Below are 17440 nucleotides of genomic sequence, written 5' to 3'. Positions count from 1 at the left end.
AAGAAACTGTTACAGATTGGTTGGACTGGCTGAACCTGGCTGTGATAGTGACACACATTAACAGAAGTAAGAGTTATTCTAATTACTTCTACAGAGAAGTAGGATCTTTTGCACATTTCCACATTTTACACAATGTTTGATTTGCCCAAGTCTAATATATGACCTCTAGCCAGAGAATTCTGCAACTGACAGCTGCTCACATAAAAGCAGGTAGAGCATTGGGGCGCCTGGGTGGCTTGGTCGGTTAAGCGTCCAACTTCGGCTCAGGTCATGATCTCGCGGTCCGTGAGTTCGAGCCCCGCGTTGGGCTCTGTGCTGACAGCTCAGAGCCTGGAACCTGTTTCAGATTCTGTGTCTCCCTCTCTCTCTGACCTTCCCCCATTCATGGTCTGTCTCTCTCTCTATCTCAAAAATGAATAAACGTTAAAAAAATTAAAAAAAAAAGCAGGTAGAGCTTTATACTGTATGGTTTCCATAATCACATGTGTGTGTATAAGGCTGGATGATACCTATGATTCCTTCTCCCAGGAGGCCAGGGGGATGCTCGTGTGGGGTGGTTTGGTCATGTGAGACCCTTGGTCTGTTTGCGTCTCTAGAGGTCACCTGCTTTGACTGTGGCCGAGTTGCCTCTGATGGATGAACGTGTACATTAGTGTAGCCTTTTCAAAAAGCAGCTTGTCCTGTATATCAGGAGTCTCGAAACATTCATGCCCTTTGGCCCAGTGATTCTTCTTCTGGGAATCTATCCAAAGAAAGTATCTGGAAATGTGTGCAGCAGGGATGTTGTGCAGAGTTATTTGTAGTTGCTAAATGACTAACAGTGTAATAATATACAGCCATGAAAATGATGTTCATGAAGGACTTTTGCTATAACACTAATGGGGGTGTGTGTGTAGAGAAGCAATAGTTACAGAGGTTAAGCAACCACCCAGGACCCAGACAGCCTGGATTTAAATCTTGGGTCGGCCTCTTACTAGTGATGTGGTGTGGGCAAGTCTCCTGAACTCTATGGGGTTGATTACAATACTTGCCTCAGAAAGTCTTCTGAGGATTAAATGACACAATGAATATAAAACACTCAGCACCTAAAATATACAGTTACTAGATACTCAATGTTGCCTCACTATAGATTATATGATTTCAAGGCATAAAAATGACTAGTAAAGAAATATGCCAATATAGTAACAGTGTGGAAATGGGTGGTGGAATCATGAGTGGTTTGACCCTTTGCACACTTTCCAACTTCCCAAACTTTCTGCATCCAACATGAATTACTTTTACACTGAAAGGGTATATCATAAAAGATGTAATACAATAAGATTTTTTCAAAAGAATTTATCACAACAAAATTATACTTCTCTCTTCCTACCCACCCCTTCCAAGGCAGGAGCTGGGGGCAGCCTCCTCTCCCAGGGATTAGCAGGAGAGGGAAGGCCTGCTGGTGTGTGGGTTCTTCCTCCCACAGAGCCTCAGGCGTGCACAGCTGGGACCTCTGAGTGGCACCTGTTGAAAGTGCTCCATGTAGGGGGGGGGGGGAGGGAGGAGAGTTGGAACTGGTGTCCTTAGTAGTTCCTCCTATTTCTGAGAGTCTAGATTCCAAGATGCTCTGATATTTATCATTTTCGTCCCATGTCTTGATTGATCTGAACCAAACACTGAACTGAAAGTGTAAGGAGGGAAAGACTCATCTACTTGCATCCCATCCCCAGACCCGTCCTAGAAAAATACCTGAAATAGTGCCTACCGTGCTACACATAAACTAAGGGTGGCAAAGGAAAGACTTAGATCAGAGATACAACAGGGAAGTTAGCTTAGTTCCTGCTGCTTTATTTAATGAGTATAATTTATATTCAGAACGGAATCTCTGCCAAATACAGCCCTTTCAACAAGACAAACGGCAAAATCCCTCCCACGTTCGGACATATCCCTGGAACGAGGGGGTAGGTTACGAAGCACAAAGTAGGGGTGTGAGAGGGTGTGTGTGTGTGTGTGTGTGTGTGTGTGTGTGTGTACGTGACCAAACTGCGATGACATCTGCCCCTTCGATCTAACGTCCTTCACTGACAACGAGGGTGCCCTGTGCTCCAGCAAATGGGCCGTATTCTACACAAAGCATCTCAGGCACCGAAATCGCGAATTCGTTCTCCCCATTGGAACCTGAGGGGCAGTTCCCAGCCCTAGGTCCTGACCGCTGTCCCTCATCAGTGACTACCCCCGGTCCACATCTCCAGACCCAAGGCGCGCGGCCCCCAGACCCCGAAATGAAAGAATGACCAACAGCGCTCCCCGGCCCTCCCGGGACAGCGAGGTCATCGTATGCTAATGAAGCCAGAGGAGCGGGCCGCGCCTGCCCGGGAGCGCGTAGCGTCGGCGGGTTCTCAGCTCTCCCGCGCGCCACTGCGGCGCAGCCACAAATCACCGCGCGCTGCCGCTGCCGCAGACCCTCGGCCGCGGGGAGGGGGCGTCGTGCCCGCCACTGTGAGTGCCGCAGCTGGATCACTCACATCTGGGGACGCCTCCTCGCTCCCTTCGCAGGCTTTCCACTGCAGTGATGGCGGGGGTGGGGGCGGCGCCTCAGAGTCACCTGTAGGGCTTTTCGGAACTCCGCCGCCCCCTCCGCAAATTCTAGTTCATCCGTCCAGAGAAAGAAAATGTCAGAATATGCAAGGTGAGATGGACCAGTGGAGTTCTGCAAAGCCCCACAGGTGCTACGAGATGCGCGCCCTTCAGGACGCAAACACACACACGGACACACATGTGGTGACTCAGAGACTAAACAGGTCGGCTTTATATTCTTTCCCATCCCTCCTCTCCCTCCCTAGCTTGTATTTGTCAAGGTGTCCGCGCGCTCTCCAGCCTCCCTTCAAGCTCCCCTAGCCCAGAGGCTCTGCGGACTGTCCCAAAGTCCTGGAACCCCACGGGACGGCCAGAGGCTTTGGCGACCAGACGTCAGTAAAAGTATCCCCGCTCCTCGCCGCCCTTGGGCACCCTGGCGCGCGAAGTGGCTACCAACGAAGCAAAGTACACCTAGAAGGGGGGAACCTGGCCAGCTGTTGGGGCCAAGTGCCCGGAGCAACGCTGCCTCCCGCCCGCACACCTTTGGGGCGTGCAAGCTCTTCCCAGTCGAAGCGAGAGCCGATGCCCCCGTGCCGCTCCTGCGCCCTCAGCCTCCCAGGGGTGCATCTCCTCCTGCAGGGGCTTTGCTGCAGGTGGCACCGCCAGGGTGGGCGCAGTGGCCTCCCCCGCCGCTCCCTTCCCCGGCCGCGCGACCGGCGCCCGCTCCGCGCTCCTTTTCCAAGTTGTGGCCGCCCGCGCCCGCGAGCCCGAGCCCCCTCTGCCGCGCCGGCCGCCGTCTTACCTCACCATGCAACACTTGGTTGCGCGGTTCCCCGGGGCGCTCCTTCCTCGGGGCTTATTCCCTTACTTGGGAGGAAAGAGGAACCGAGAGGCAGGAAGGGGGGCCGGGGCTGTGGTCTGGGCGCCTTCCCGCCAGCGCAGCCCTCTCGGGGAGGGGGACGGCCCGAGCGGGCGCCGCGGGTCTGGGGCGGCGGGACGGGGGCTAGGCAGTGCCGGGTCCTGCGCCTGCTCGCGTATCCGCGGCTCCAAGGCAGTGCGTCCCGGCTGCCCGCTACTACGGCACTGCGGCGCCCCGCCCCTAGCCGCTCCGCGAGTCCGGCTGCCACTCTCCCGCGGAGCCCTGCCCCCGGGCGCAGAGCCCGCCCCGCACCCCCGCGCGCGCGCGCACACACACACGCGCCACACACAAACACGCGCGCACGCGCGCGCCACGCACACACGTGAATGCGGATCGGCTCGCTGCGACTCCGGATCCCTTTGGCGCGACTTGGGCGCGCGCGCCGTTGGGGCACTTCTTTCCGAGAGGGCTTAGGTCGGGGAAGACCAGTTAGAAGCTTAGGGGTTCCGGGAGGATGCAGCAGAGGTGGGCTGCGCGGGGCGCCAGAGGCCAGCTGACTCCGGGCACCGAGGACAACCGTTCGACAAATCGAATACCCACTGGGCATTTCCACATCCCAACCAAACTCTAGGCTGCCTTAATATCCGACCAAATCAGAGAGGGGGAAATGCAAATTAAAAGTCAACAAGTTCTGTCCGTTTCCTGGGAACCCCGTGTCTCTAACCTGCAAATCCCTGCCCCGGCCCGGAGCACGTTTTCCGACAGCTCTGGCCGTTGGTGGCAGGAGATTGATCGGTGCCTGTTCAATCTGAAAAGATTTCCCCCTCTGCGACTATTGTGGGGACCACCGCAGCCCGCCAGCGCTGATCTCTGATGGCCAGATCAGGTTTCAGGACTCAGAGTTGTTAATTCCCTTTCTCCTTTGCTTTTGGTCGACTGCGGACTGTGCGACTCCCGCACACCAGACTACTCCTTTTACAAATGTAGGAAAGTACAGAAAAGGGGCAGGGGGTGACGGGTAAGGGATAACGGCCAGCACTGGCCACGGCACCCCGAGTTCTTGCTTCTTTTTCCATGACGTGCATGTCCGCATGGGGTGGTGGTGGTGGTAGTGACACTATCTTAGGCATGTCACGCCAGCAGGATGACTTCTGTCCATTTCACACCACATTTAGAGTCATCGGGAGGTTGGACTCTCATTTGTAAAATATTTAGAGTTTACCATTTTCCACAGCTGAGAATTCTTTTCCGCCAGCAGGCAGTGAAGGTCCTGGGGTCAGGACTGCAGCCAAGAAAAGCTTTCTGCAGATGCAGAGGCGCCAAGGGGCCTTGGGTGTCTGGGCATTTGGGGTAGAAGCCTCAGACATGAACGTCAAACAGCTCTGAGGACCCTGATGATCAGTGTCCATATTAGACCATCTGCAGGCAGGCTGATGGGACAGATGAGGAAGTGAGGTTCAGAGATTTCCCCACAAGGTTCCACGGGGCAGTGAAGGCAGAGCCAATACCAGAACCCTATGTTCACACTTCATCCTATCATTCACCAGTCACACTTCATTCTATCACCCTGTTTGGTTCTCAATGCTCCCTTTTAGCTAGACTGATCTAATCCTAGTGAGGGTGCTCTTGGAGTTTTTCTTTTATCTTTTCTTGTTTCCCTTTCACTCACTGACTCATTCATTTCACAACTATGTATTAAGCTCCTGCTGTGACTTCGGGCACTTTCCCTTGACTCTAATCCTGGGCTTTCCTTTGGAAGAAAGAAGAACCTAAAGACAGAAACGGCTTAGAACTGTCCCTGTCCCTGGTAGAGGAGAAGGCTGGTCACAGGTTTGCTGTGTATATTTTCACAGTGCTAGGTTGGAGGGATGTGAAAGACACGATCCTTGCCTTCTGAACTGCATGATTTGTGGAGGAAAACACATGCATGTCACAAATAAAAATATTCTTGCTCTGTCTATTCCTGACTCCTTCTAAAGAAGGCACAACTGAGGGAGAGCTTATATTTGGCTGAGCATCATGATGAATTTGGGGATGCATTCTTTCAGGTAGAGGGTTTGCCTATTAGAGCAGGAAGGGAATGGAGAAGACATGAAGAGATAGTATGGAGGCCTGACTTGATCTGGGAACTCACTGAGGAAGACTCAGGAGAAGAACTCCCTGAACAAAGATTTGGAGAACAGAAGTGCTTATGCTTACAGAGATTGGTAAATAGTTTGCTGAGAGAGGGGGATAGTCGGGGGGGGGGCGCTATGAAGTCTCTGCTGTGCACCCTTCTCATAACACAAATCATTTGTAAAGGCAATATTGTTCCACAATTTGTTTGTGAGTGGGCCCCTTTGGGGAACTCAGGGTGGAGCTGAGTTCAGCATCTGGGTTGATGCAGGGTGAGCACAGAGAAGCTTGTGTTGGACAGAAGGCTTGAAGGCAGCTGGCCACTAGGCTGCACACTAATAAAATGTGGGGGAAGGGTTGTAACACAGGTCAAAGCAATGTGGAAGGCAGGGAGGGCTGGGGGTAGGAAGAAGCAACAAGAAGAATGGTTATCTTCATTGAGACATCAGGAGGAAGGTAAGATTTGTGTTTGAAGGGGTAGTGGGAATCTGACACAAAGATCAGCAGGACAAGGGCATCCTAGGCCGAGGGCAAGCAAAAGCATAGGAGAAGGACAATCCATGGGGAGTTCTGGGCCTTCAGTACAGGAAAGGAAAGTTGGGACCCTATTGTAGAGGGCCCCCAAGTGCCCTGCCCGTGAGGTAGACTTCAGGCCATGAGTAATGAGGAGCTCTCAAAGGGCGACATTTTTTGTTGTCCTTGTTTGGTTTTGATAGGGAAGGGGCTGGGAAGTAAGCTGGGAAGCCTCTGATGCCAGCTTTCCCAAGAAGGGCCTTCCCCATCAAAATAGAGAGTAGGGGAGGGCCTGGGCAAGGGAGATCCCATTGTTGCCCTCATGAGGAACCAGAGCCCGGGTGGTACCCAGGGCTCACAGCACAGGACACCCAGACGAGGGGCTAAAGTCCAGCCATGCTCCACTGGCCCAGCCTTACACCCTGGCAGGGCTGTGTCTGCCTGGAGAAAGGGATGCCTTCTCCCTCATTTGCACAGAGGCTTGGCATGGGCTGACAGAGGCCCTGGTTGCTGAACTGTCTTTGCAAAGGCTGAAGCCACAGGGAAACAAGGGAAGAATTTTTGAGTATTTGCTGTGTGTGCAAATGCAAGGTAAAGTGGAAAGAGTCTTGAAGGCAGGAGTAGCCACGAGCCAGATCATGTCTCTGCTCTGCAGTGACACTCCAAGATGTGCCACAGGATAGAGGAGGAAGGTTGCTTCTTCCCCTTAGAGCATCTGCAATCCATGCAGCTATAAAACAAACACTGAAAATGATTAAGAAGGAACAAAAGACAGTATAAAATCAAGTGCTAAGTTACACAGAGCAGATTCTCAGGGCTTGAGAAAGGAGATCTTCTCTAGGCTGGAACAGTCAAGTCTTCAGGGAGGAGGGGGTCTAGGCTTCCTGGTGGAGATGTTTTGGCTCTAGGTTGGAGGAGAGAGCTGTGAGCGAGGGGCCAGGGGCAGGAAAGCCGGAGGCTTATGAGTGTGGGTTTTTAGCTCCTGTGGCCACTGTAATGCCATTCCCAGTCATAGCCCAAGCACTCAGATGAGTCACCCTCATTTGTGAGAGACAGGGCATTTTTGGATGTTTAACTGGCTCAACACTTAACGTTCCCTGAGACTTCAATGTTGGCAGTTCACACTTGCCGTGTTGCTCGGGGAACACATCATTCAAGCCGTCAGCTGACGCCTGATCTCCATTGCCAAGGCAAAGCCAGGGCCGAGTCGGGTACCTGTGTCTGGAAATGTTTAAGCTGGACTGTCTCTGACAAGCTGAGTGAACAGCACATGACACTACACACAGCTGAGGCTGTGGAGGTGGGGTCCGTAACTGGGGCCTCGGAGACATGGGTGGGAACAGGTATTAGCCAAGTCCTGACCTTAGCTTTCCTCTTTGACTGTAAGTGCTGTGCTGGAGAGAGACTGTGGGAAGGATGGGGATGGAGGAACCAGGAGGCTCTGTTCCTGGTCACAGTTTATCATGTATGGGATTCGTGGATCCAGCCCTGGGAATGTAGGCAGGTCAGGCCCCTCTGTGGGCCTCAGCTTCCTTACTGGTAAAATAAGGAGGTTGGAAACGGTCTCTACAACCCCCTCTGACTCTGATATCCTAAGTACTGTCAACTGAACAACCTTTAAATCCTGCCCCATCCCCAGGCTGGGAACCCCTTCACAAGGCAAGCTGGGAAAATTCCCATGATGCGAACTGAGAAGTTTGGGGAAAAGCAGAGGCAATAACCCACTAGGTGAAGAGTAATAAATAGACCATTTAGATGGAGCTGGAAAACCTGGGTCTGTGTCTCTAAGCCTCAGGCCCCTCTTCTATAAAGTGTGGTTATTAAGACTTGCACCACTGAGTGGGGTATTGATGAAATGAAGATGCACGTGTGAAAATGCATTATATATTTAGAAGTGCTCTGCAGAAAATGTATAGTTAATATAGTCTGTTCCCCTAAGACAGTCGTTTAAAAAAAAAAAAAAAGCCTAGTTCTATCACTTACGCATTTGTCTGACTCCTAGGAAGCAACAATTTGGGTCAGCAGCTGTCTCTATGCTCCTAAGGATAGTATTATTTTAACATTAAAACGTAAGAAAGCTGCTGGGAGGGGCGCCTAGGTGGCTCAGTCAGTTTAGCATCGGACTTCTGATCTGGTTCAGGGTCACGATCTCACAGTCTGTGAGTTCAAGTTCTTTGTCAGGCTCTGCGTTAACAGAGCGGAGCCTGCCTGGAATTCTCTCTCCCTCTCACTCTGCCCTATCCCACTCATGGTGTCTTTCTCTCTCTCAAAATAAATAAACTTAAAAAAAAAAAAGCTGCTGGAGAACTTCAGGGCTGAGTTAACAAGGCGGTGGTGAGTCTGCCCCATACCTAAGAATTCCACACTGTCACTTGAGCCGCTCAGGTGGATTTCTCAGGACTTTTGACTGGATTTACCTGAATATAAAAAAGCTACTCACCCATCCAAAATCCCGCTTTCATTATTGCCTGTCAGGAGAGAGATGGTGGGAAGAAGGGAAAGGAAGTGTGAATAAGCAGAGAGAAAAAGAAAGAGAAGAGCCTTTCTCCTTCCTGTTATATTTTGGGCACTGGATGCTAAACTTTATGCCTTAATGAGCTTGTAAAGAGGCTAATTTTGGTTCACACACATTACTCTGGGTCTGTTTTCCTCTATTCCCAGTCAGGAGACACTGCTGTAGAATTCTTCACTGTGTTCCCTGGAGGGGAAGCTTTCTGGGGGCCCCTGGGAAAAACCTCAGGGAGGAGAAGGTTCTCATTCCATAAATGACCATATGCTGCAAAGCATGCCCAACTCACAAAACTTTTGAGAGCATCAGTCCATTTATAGAAGTATTGGTCACTTCTTTATCTCTGTTAACTAGTTTGGGGGGACAAAATGTCACAAGATGTTAGAAATGAAGGGAGGCCCCTAAGTGCTGGCATCTATCTCATCCATTCTTCCCATTTGCTGCTGCCAGAATTACTTTCTGAGAATATAAACCCCACAGCCCTCCCTTCACTGAAAAGCCTTTAAGGCTTCAGATTCTTCATCCCTAAAATGTACTAATGATACTTGTCATGCATATGTTTTTGTGGGGTTTAGAAGAAACATGTATAAGAAACTGAGTAGAGTGTCAGTCACCTAGTAAGCTCTCAATAAATGGAATTACTGTTATTATTGCTTTAGAATAAAATTGATATTACCTACAATGGCATTCAAGGCCTTCCGTGATGTGGTCCCAGCTTTTCCACCTACTCACACATCTGACAAGCCCTACAAGGACCCAGTATACCAACTGACTGGCTTCATCATCCAAACCTACCTTGCACTCACCCCTCTGTGCATTCTACTTAGGCTGCTCCCATGGCCAAGAGAACTGCCTTTTTTCTTTCTGGCTCTTTCTATAGTGCCACGTCTTACACCCACCCCACAGAAGTTGATTGTCCTGTTTCCTATCCATTGAAATTTGTTTATAATTTGTTCTGGCCCTTACAACAGGCTATCCCTCCCTATTCCTGGGCTCAGATCATCCTTAGACTACATCTTCATCATCTTCCTATCACCCACAGGGTATTGTACATAATAAGGGATCAATAATATTGGATTGGATTTAAAGAAGGCAATTAAATGTCCCTGTTGGCCCTGAGATTCTACCACCGAGGGAAGGTTTGTTCTGGCTTCGAAATCTTCTAAAGAGCTACCATTCACTGAGAACCTCCCATGTGCCAGCCACCAGATCAGCCTCACTTTACACGGACGATCGCTCAAGGTCTCCCGGCCAGTAAGCGGGGGAGCCCGTATTAGAAACCAGAAGCCTCAGCGTGCTGTCTCCACTTTCTCTAAGAGAGCTTCTCCCACTCTGAACCTGCCTTAATTCTCATTCTATCGCATTGTGAACAAATTGGACTGTATTATATAAAACTGGCTTATATAACCCTAAATACTGCCTGGCTGTATTTTTGGATATTTTTGTTTTGATTCTCCAAGTGGTTGTACAGCAATATAATCATAAATAAATAACCATTTATTAAGCGCATATGTGTTTAGCACTTTACACACACACACACACACACACACACACGCACACATTATTTCTGCAAAGAAGATGTTATTAATCTCATTCTACAGAGAGTTTAATTGAGGCAGCTGCTGGCAGGGGAGGGCTAGGGGTATGGAATACTCAGGGTAGAGGCTATTTTCCAAGAGGTATAAAGTGGTTTTATGTTGTTTGTTTGTTTGTTGCTATTTTAATCACCAGCATACCAGCTGAATCTCAGCCCTGAATGTCTGATGAATGAGTGATGGGGCTTCTTTCATGTCTCCAACCTACACTCTTAGCCCTAAATCCCCCATGCAGACATATCCTGTGGAGTGACAGATAGTCACTGCTGCCTTCTCCCACCACTGAAAGAAAATGGGTGAAGGAAGGAGGGCCATGGTGCTGCACCAAGCAGAGAAAGGCTCAGCTGGTGACACCTCAGCCCTGTGGAGGTGATGTGATGTCCCCTCCAGGAAGGCAAAGCTGTGGTCCTTTTATATCCCCTGGATCAGACTCTACTGAGTGCTTGTTTAAAATGACATCCCTGGGGGGCACCTGAGGGGCTCAGTTAGTTGAGCTTGAGCTCCTGACTGGCTCAGGTGGTGGTCTCATGGTTCATGAGTTCAAGCTCCGCATAGGGCTCTCTGCTCTCAGCATGGAGCCCGCTTCGGATCCTCTGTTCCCACCCCCTTCTCTGTTCTTCCCCGCCCCCTACTCAAAAATAAATAAACATTAAAAACATATTTAAAAAAAACCCACACCCCTGGGTTATCCCTACCTAGGACTCACTGAACCTGCCTCCCTGGGGGCAGAGGCCAGAAGCTTGCATTTCCAAAAAGCCCTGCAGGGGACTCACCGGGACCCTAAAGGCTGAGCACCACAGCCCGTGCGGCTCCCCTGAAGGATCCCTTGTAACCTCCAGAACCGTTCCTCACAAAATTGACTTTTTCTCAAGTATCAGCATCCATAATGAGTAAAAAGAAACCATTTATAATTTCACTTGATTGCTTCCCAGTGTTACCTCCTGTCCAAAAGCTACTGTGTAGTTTGGTACATTCCATATATTCCATATGTGTATTTTATGATGTTTAAAAGAAAAGCTGCCTTCCCGGTATGGCTTTATTGTTTCCTATTATTTTCCTGTGCAAATGTCTCAAGTTAGAGCCACATTGTCAGTTACTCTTCTTAACACGGTTCTATGAGAGAGAGTATGTATTCTGAATTTCAGACAACAATTTCATAAATAGACTTTTGGAACACAACATGTTCCTAAGTAGGGAACTGTCTGTATTTTAAAGTTTTTGTAGTTATTTGTCTCTGAGAAAAAAGGTTTTTTACAATTGGCCCTAGAAGAATGTGGGTTGGGGGACTCTGAGTTTTTCCAAATCGACTTCTCACAGAGCTCTGACTGTAGCTTGGGAGTTTATTTGATCTGTAAATTGTTTCTGTGTGTTTCTGGGAGTTTTGCCAATTTGGGACATGTACACTGAAGGTGTAGGAAGTGGATATTTTTTTTCTCATTTGTGAATTTGTTCATTTAACAAATGCTTCTTGGGCACCTCCAATGTACCAGATGCTGTGCTGGGGATGCAGACACAGTAGTCTCATTCCCGAGAGACTCAGAGTCTAGTAGGTGGAGCAAACATTACAGACCATGCAGGGAAAGGAGTTGGGGGTAAGAAGGGTGCTGTGGAGTTAAACTCTAAAGGGAGAGAGAGTCAAGGCAGTCAGTGGAGGAAGGGGAGAGACAAATCCAGAACACCCACCAGGAGTTCTTTTTGTTCATTTGTATACTGGGAGGAGATACTCAGGACTGTGACTTTGTTACTTTGAGTAATCCCAGCCTCTGCTGGGCTAGGCACACACACCCAGCTGGCCACGTTCCCTCAGTACTTGCAGCAATACCTGAAACTCCTTTCCCTGTGCTGGGGTGTGGGGCAGGGCTAGAAACCGGGGGATTAGACTGGAGCTATTTTTCAAGTGGGTGAGGGCCAGGAGATGCCAACTGAGAGGTGGAAGACGGGATGAGCCCTGCATGCTATCACTTTGTCGGGACTAGGAGCTCTATTTATTTTTTCAAAGAGACCCTAAACCTGCTTTTCTGCCACTTGCTCTTGTTGGTTCTGGCTTTGCCCACTAGTATCCATAAGATTAGAATACATCTCTCTCTCTCTTTTTTTAATTACACATCTCTGCAGCTGCCTAATGGCAGCTCCTATATTCTTCCTCCTCTCCTCCCCAGAACATTCACCCATTCATTCTGGCCATCCAATAAACAATGATTTACCAAATGTTCTTTAGGAACCTACTTGTCTCGGGCACTCTGCTGGGCGCTGGGGATATGGAGATGAATATGGGGCCCTGTGTTTAATGGGAGGCCTGGTGTGCGGACAAAAGATAACACCAGGGCTTTACAAGTGATCTGGGAGAGAAAGAGGCACAGGGGATCCAGCTGGGGTGGGTGGGCGGAGGGGGGCTACGGGGAGACATCTCAGAGGCAGGTGACAATCCCTCATCTGTGTCTTGAAGGCTAGTCAGGGCCGTCCACATAAGACCTATTGATGAGTGTAGGCAGTGGTGGTCCCAGAGCCCTACCCTGGACACAATGTGCTCTTCCCAATTTTGCCTTATATGACATCATGTTGGTAGTTAGAAATCAGCCATGGGGGGCACGTTTGCACCACTGCACTCTGCAAATGCTGTAAATCAGGTCTCCCAGCTCCACTGCCACCAGAGCTGGTTGTCAAATATTTACTAGCACAACACTGGTCCTACCACACCACCCCATACCTCATGCCGTGGTAGAAACTATCCCAAGAACAATGAAAAGATATACTTTAGCTTCTGGTTCTAATGTGAGTGGTCTGCCTACCTGCCTACTGCAACCTCTCCCTGGCTCCTGGACAAACACTTCCTGGGGACCCTCACGGTGACCCCTGCCCTTCACTGGTTCCTTCAACAGAAGCCCTAGCAAGTCTCTGGGAGTCATGGAGTGTGTGCCACTGTAACGTGAATTCACGAGCTGGTTTCTGGTGGTGGGTCTAAAGGTGGGTCTAAAGATGAAGGTAAGAAGGCAGAGACTGTTGGCCACGCAACTATTGTCAAACATTTCCCCTAGAAATATCACCGCTTTTGGAATGTAAACTTGTGTCTTCCTCCTCAGGTCTTGAGACAAAGCTTGAAATGCATCACTGCAAGCTTTCGATTACTGCCCCATGTTTGGTCATTAAAATGGATATGAATTTGGACTTCAACTCCATGATCTTTTCGTGATTGTTTATACAGAAATAAGCAGCAGAAATGTGCTGCTTATCCCCTTACTTTTGAGTGGTTAGGGGGAATAGGGAAGAGTCCCCAAACTGAGCTCCAGAAGCTGAGCTGCTATATAAGTGCAAAGCATCACTGGGCTACTGAGTTCTAGATGACTTGTCTGTTTCTCGTATTTGAAAAGATTACACTGAAAACATAAATACACGGAGACATTTCCTCCTGCAGCTTGGGCATTGGTGTTACCTCATCTCTGCAGCATCAGAAAAAGGGAGGACCAGGAACTGGGCCAGTTTGCCATCAATCTACAAAATCAGAGTCAGCTTATTTTGTTGGATTCTGGATGCTTGTTTTTCTGTTCTCTTCTGCTGACAATTACATTTAATTGTCATTTAAGAAATTGATTTGTATCATTTAGCCCAGTGCAGTTTTGTACTTAATTTCTAATCTCCGGGATCTCAAAGATCTTGAGAAGAAGAGAATGGAAAGAAGTAGAACAGTGCCATGTAGGCCCTCACTCTCTTTGAGATTACGTCACTTCGTTCTTATAATAACCATCGAGGGAGCGACAAGGAGGGACAAGGATCCTGAAATTCAGGGGAATGAGGTGTGTTGCCTAAGGTCACATGGCTCAGTGACAGTGATGCGGTAACAACTAGAGAAGTTAAAGCAGAGCACCTCCCCGGCCCTGGTCTCTTTGTTGGGCCAATTCTCACCCTGACCCTGCAAGGAAGGTATCGTCCTAAATATTCTGCAGATTAAGAAGCCAAGCCTAGGGGGTGCCTGGGTGGCTCAGATGGTTAAGCATCCGACTTTGGATCAGGTCGTGATCCTATGGTTCATGAGTTAGAGCCCTACATCGGGCTGTCTGCTGTCAGCACAGAGCCCACATTGATCCACGGTCTTCTGCCCTCTCTGTCCCTTCCCCGCTCGCATTCTCCCTCTCTCTCGCAAAAGTAAATACACATTAAAAATATATTTTAAAAATTTAAAAGAAAAGAAACTGAATCTAAGAAAGCTTCCATGAGTTGGCCACTGTCACACAGCCAGGCTAAAATTTGAACCCTTAGAGCTCTAAAACCCATGCTCTTTTTATTAATGCCAAGGCATCCTCTGCAGCCAACTCTGAGCTCTAGTTTCTTTTCCTCTCTTATTGCAGATCACCCTGGGGTTCCTTTGTCTATAGGTTGTTTGCCACCTTTTGTCCTGTGTCATTGTTCCCGCTTATCACCCACCCTTCTGTTTTGCCCTGACAGTCACCCCACCATTGTGACTTTCTCGAGGTAGCAGCAACCACCTGACTCTGAGTGTCTTTGACCAGTTTCTCTGTTGCTAATGTCCTCCAGCTGAAGCTGCTGTCCTCCTCTCCCACACCCAGAGTGAGCAGAGAAAGGGAATATTCACAATGAGGGTAAGGGCAAAATAAGAACGGTAGGTTTAGGTGTTCTGCATTTCCAGACCCAGCCGTGGCTGCTTACAGCTTCCAAAAGGACTTCCCAGGGAAACTTTCAGATTGGTGTTAGGTCATCCGGTGGTTCATCTTCCTGAAAATAGGGCCTGGGGAGGCGACCTCTTCAGACAGGGTCTAATTGTATACCCTCGTGGTTGGATTCTAAGCCATGGAAAGAAACATTTGTAACATTACCTTGAATTCAACAGGTCCCACACTCAACCTGACTCCTTGTGTTGCTTTTCAGTCCCTCAGCAGCAACAACTTGCTTTGCTTTCTCGCTGATTTCCAAATCTGAGGCAAATGCCTCATTACTCCACTTCCTGCCTCATTTAGACTCCTATCATGTCTCCTGGGGTAACGGCCCAGGTCATTCTCCCTCCCCAGTCCAGTGTCGTCCGGCCCATGCCTTCTGCCCTGTGGCCAGAGTGAGCTTCCCCAAACGCAGATCTTAGCACCCTTCTGCAAGTTTGTCTTTTTACAGGCTGCCCCATACCTTCAATATCCAATCAAAAATTAAAAGTTTGCCCAGCCTATAAAATCTTTTGTGATTTGGCCCTGTTTACTTGTTCTGACTCATTTCTCACCTCTGCCCACTCCTGCCTATACTCCAGACATTTCGACCCACTGCATTTGGAGCTTTAAGTACTTATTAGTCCTTACGATACTCTAAAATATGTATTTGTAGACACTCCTTTAGGTGAAAAGTGTGAGCCTCAAAGCATACAGCTGATAAGTGGCAAAATCTGACTTCGAAGATGAATCTTGCCATCTCTGGAGCCCTGGGTTTTCCTGACAGACTCAGGAAGTCTGGCATACTTTGTGGAGTCCACCAGGCCCGCAGTGAGGGAGAGAGGGGAGACTGGACCACTTCTACCCAGAAAGCCCTGGCATTTTCTCACCATGACCCTGTCCTTTCTCTCTGCCTCACATGATTTTGCAGATGTGAGGGGGTGACTGAGCCCCACAATTAAAAATCACTGCAAAATTCACTGTGCCAAGGAGAAGGCACACCATTCATCATGTGAACTGTGTTCAGATTCCCCTGCTTGAGTTTAATCAGCCTAATGAACCAGCTGGCTTCCTTTCTAAAGTGATTTCTGCTGTTTCCATTACTGGGTAACAGCACAGCAGGATTTGAAAGGGAGAGAGAAGAAAATTCAGTTGGGGGAAAAGGACATCCTCCAAGTTAGCCAGCTGAAGAGTTGGCTGTACTGGGGGAGATACGGCAGGGTAACTGGGGTATGGAGGAGGAACTGGCAGAGATGTTGGTGGGGTCCAGGCCCAACCTATCACCTCCTAGCAGATGATCCCAAGGAAGGGAGGAAATTTTTAAAGTTTTGATGAAGACAGCTCCAGCTGACTTAGAGGCCAAAGTCCCCCTCCCCCACCAAGGGAGTCCCCACCCACAGGCCTTGCTTCAGTGAGTGGCCCTGTACTGGACCATGGGGCAGTCATATTGGCACTCCTGACTAGCCCAGCCTGGTCACCTGACATAGGACAGCCAACCAATCTGGAGGCTGGCCAGGGGCCAGGATGACCTGGGACAAACAAATTCTCCAATTCTCAATCTCTGAAAACCTGAGCCAAGAGATAGAGAGAGAAGTTGCCGGCTAGCTCTGGAGAAGAGAGAGGGAAAAACTCATGTACATTTGGCTCTGGGATGGCCATTATGAATTGAATGACCATACATCTGAGTTTGCCCTGGGGAGCCTCAGTTTATCCCAGTATAATTATGACTAGGGCCTTCTTTCACTTGCATAAGTATTCTGGTTTGGATGAACAAAAATATTCAGTCACTTTAATTATGGATCATAATGGGATGTGGAGTAGGGAAAGGGAAGGGAGGAGAGAGAAGACTGGGGTCTGGCCTTGAAGAGCCCATGCGTTGGGCTGGAGAGTTTGATTTTATGCTGAAAGCAAAGGGGTTTTTTTTTACAAGATAGCTCTGATAAAGTGTGGCCAGTGGACGAGAGGTGGGCTGAAGTGGAGGCAGGGAGATCGGCTGGGAGGCTGATTGAACAGCTGGACAAGAGAGGCCTGCCCTGCATTAAACCAGGTGACTGTAGAGGATGGAAAAGCAGATGTATTCAAAGACCGTGCAGGAGGCAGCTCTGAAAGGATCTGGAGATTGATTACATTGGGGGGATGAGGGAGAGAAAGATGTTAAGGGTGAGCCTTTCACCTGGAAGGATATGCTGGTGGCAGGAAGATGGCAAGTGTAGCTTTGAACATGTTGGTCTCCAAGGCCATCAAAATGGCAGCTGAATGATTAGGACTTGATTAGGGAGAGAGGGCTGAGCTGGGGACACTGCAGGGAAGGTAGCTTCATTCATGGGAATGGAGAGACCACACAGAGAAGAGGGGTAAGGTGAGGAGAAGGAAGGAGAGATGGTCGGTGAGGATGGCACTCAGAGATGCCCATGCTTCTGTGTCTCATACTCTGCCTTGTATTGTGGTATTTCGTCTTGCTTCTCTACTGCCGACTGTAGTCCGTTGGAGGCCTGGCACCTTTATAAATGTTGAATCACCTACCACAGTGCCTTTGTGTAGCAAAATTGCCAGGCTATGTTTGATACTAAATGATGGAAGAATTTTTTAAGTTTATTTCTTTTGAGAGAAAGAGAATGGGAGCAGGGGAGGGGCAAAGAGAGGGAGA

The 17440-nt window shown here is 49.1% G+C and overlaps 1 protein-coding gene across 8 annotated transcripts in view; it reads right to left on the bottom strand.

Annotated features, from left to right (window-relative positions):
* DGKG (diacylglycerol kinase gamma) overlaps window positions 1-3696 on the bottom strand; it is a 213148-nt gene extending 209452 nt beyond the window's left edge. For 5 of the 8 annotated variants that reach the window (XM_053221098.1, XM_053221100.1, XM_053221101.1 and 2 more), the window contains exon 1: window positions 3359-3694. The gene's annotated coding sequence lies outside the window, so the exon portion shown is untranslated. Of the gene's footprint in view, window positions 1-3358 lie in introns of all 8 variants that reach the window. The other 3 variants (XM_053221105.1, XM_053221103.1, XM_053221104.1) reach the window with 3 other exon arrangements.
* Window positions 3697-17440: the final 13744 nt, after the last annotated feature.

Source organism: Acinonyx jubatus, chromosome C2 (assembly GCF_027475565.1).
Source record: "Acinonyx jubatus isolate Ajub_Pintada_27869175 chromosome C2, VMU_Ajub_asm_v1.0, whole genome shotgun sequence".
Taxonomy (NCBI): Eukaryota; Metazoa; Chordata; class Mammalia; order Carnivora; family Felidae; genus Acinonyx; species Acinonyx jubatus.
Note: the sequence above shows the minus strand (reverse complement) of the source record. Positions and strands in the feature narration are given on the sequence as shown.